The following is a 2,639-nucleotide window of genomic DNA, read 5'->3' on the forward strand; positions in this document are numbered from 1 at the left end:
TCAATTTTTATTTCTGCAGCTCAGCATAATGAAGAACAGATTTCCGTACAAACATATTTGCTGATTTCCAATAAACTATTTGCTGTGATTTAGCAATAAAAAATAGGTACGTATTTGCTGGAAGCTAAGACATGATGTGACAATGAATTATTGGCAGTGGCTGATTTTCTACCCGCCACTTCCACATCCAGGCGCTATCGTATATGCGCAAATAGCCAGCATGAGTTACCCGCCAGTATTTTGTATGGCGAAAGACATCTAACGCGGGTTTTCTCCAAATTAGGAACTTTTCATGAAAAACTATTTAGTACCGGTTATGAAGGATGGTGTGCGCTACTACGCCTACCAAATATTTTTTCGATTAAGATGCTTAATTTTGAGAAATCGAACCTTAGATGCCTTTCGCCATACTGATATCAGAAAGTTAACTCCTAGTGTGCCGCTGTAAGCACGCTTAAAGCAGGCGACCCGGATAAAAAATATCATTAAAATATCATAAATTTTGTTGTTACAACACCATTTAAAACATAATTTTTACCATTGAATTTAATGGAATTTTGACAATAAAATCACATGAGAAATAATGGTTTTCCACGATAAAATGAATGGTAAATGGGACTTTTACAATTAAAAAGGGGGGTTGTTATGTATCTTTACAATAAAAAAATCGAAAATTTTCCATACAAAATTCGGAGCAAAACAATTGATTTTACGGTTCTTCAATGGGATGATTTCGAGCGACAAAACAATAGAAAACATTGTTTTTTAAATGTTTTCAATTACTGTTTCTATTGTTTTACAATAGAAATACAACAGGATTTAGAATACATTATACTCCAATATTACAATAAAAATACAATACAATTAATTGTTTTACAAATTATTTTATTTTCCTTCGGTTGTTTAGCATATCTTTAGACGAATCCAGCGCACTACTTCCAAAATTAAGTGGGTTGCCTGTATCTGGAGAAAAATCCAACATCGGTTTAAAAAGCGTACTAACTTTGTTCCGAATAGACAATACATATAGATATAAACCTGTGAAAAATGTAAATTATAAAAGAATGTCAGTTTTATTAGAAAAAATACGTCGAGAAGAAAAGAAAAAATTACCTGCATTAGTTCTTATTATATTCCGTTGGTGAGATTGGCCAATGGTAGCCACTGAACGATCTAGTATCAGTGACCAGCAAGCAGCAGTATTTTATTTATCATAAGCTTCATTTCTGTAAAGGAACAAGGATACATGTTACCAGGCATGTCAGGTCATCAGGTATTATGATGATAAAATTTTCATTTATTTTTTGTTCGGGATGAACCACTAAACCGTTTGTCAGCGCAGTATCATTACTTGGCACTTTATCGGTCGCTACTAAACGCGCTGCTAAAACAGTAGCGCAGCTGACAGGTGACCAAATTGACTAAATTACAGCGCTACTATTTGATGAACTATCAAACGTCGAACGTCGATACGGAATGCAGCCACCAAAATGATAACCGAAAATGGGTGAGTGAGGGTGATCAAAATACTCGCGCCCAGTAATAATGCTCTAAGAGCATCATTATCGTTCACGAGCATTTTAATCACCCGCGCAGAGCTTTCATTTTAGTTTCGTCACTCGTTTCCGTATCGGTCACTATTTTCGGCTCTCAATTTGGTTGCTGTATTCCGTACCGGTGACGTTTGACAGTTGACAGTTCATCAAATAGCAGCGCTCTTATCGCGCTACCAAATTTGGTCACCTGTCAGTCGCGCTACTGTTATAGCAGCGCGTTTAGTAGCGACCAGTAAAGTGTCAAGTAATGATACTGCGCTGCCAAACGGCTTAAACTCACCACCGGTAATCTTGCTCTAACGCGCTTCAACACTTCAGATACTTCAGATATTTCCAGATCATCCAAACCGAATACTTTTAAAATTTGTGTAGTTTTTGGATGAGAAATACCAAACATAAGCGAACAATAAAAATATAATAGAATATATCGGAAACATTTGAATATATTGTTATTTTAATGTACGTACAATAAAGATCTTTTACAACCTTGAACATTTTACAATAAGCATACAATAGTTTGTATTGTTTGCCACACAATCTATTGTATTTCAATGGGTTATGTCATATAAGTTACTGTAAATTTTTATCCGGGGATTTATTCAATCGAGACTGCCTTGTTACTATTCAGTCGGTAGCTCTGACGAGGTGGTCGCCAGTGTTACCAAATTATTTTAGATGGAATTTTAGATGGAAAAAAATGACAAAAAATGATTAAAGTGCTTAAAATCAACAAAATCAATGCAGATCTTGAGAACAATGTATAAGCCTTTAGCTATTAAGTGTAAACAAATTTTATGCCAACAAACTCGAACGCAGACATTTACGTTTATTGCTAAATATTAACTTTTAAAATTAGCAACGCTGTCTAGGCTAAGAACAAACTGCCCTACGGAAAACGCGCCGCACCGGCACGATTGTGACAGACAATCAGTACGATTTTGAAGCGTTTGAATAATCTGGATCTGCAGGATCTAGAAAATGTGAGAAAATGCTACATTTCCATGATATACGGAATCAAAAATATCTGAAGGTAAAAGTTTAGGCCATGACAAGGATCTGAATCAGTTCAAGAATCTGAAATAA

The 2,639-nt window shown here is 35.4% G+C and overlaps 1 long non-coding RNA gene across 1 annotated transcript; it reads right to left on the reverse strand.

Moving 5' to 3' along the window:
* Positions 1-864: 864 nt before the first annotated feature.
* Positions 865-1,209, reverse strand: LOC134221432 (uncharacterized). The gene is made up of 2 exons (XR_009982350.1): positions 1,114-1,209; positions 865-1,038 (listed from the first exon to the last, which is right to left on the reverse strand). It is a non-coding gene; the product is annotated as an uncharacterized LOC134221432 (long non-coding RNA).
* Positions 1,210-2,639: the final 1,430 nt, after the last annotated feature.

Source organism: Armigeres subalbatus, chromosome 3 (genome assembly GCF_024139115.2).
Source record: "Armigeres subalbatus isolate Guangzhou_Male chromosome 3, GZ_Asu_2, whole genome shotgun sequence".
Lineage (NCBI taxonomy): Eukaryota > Metazoa > Arthropoda > Insecta > Diptera > Culicidae > Armigeres > Armigeres subalbatus.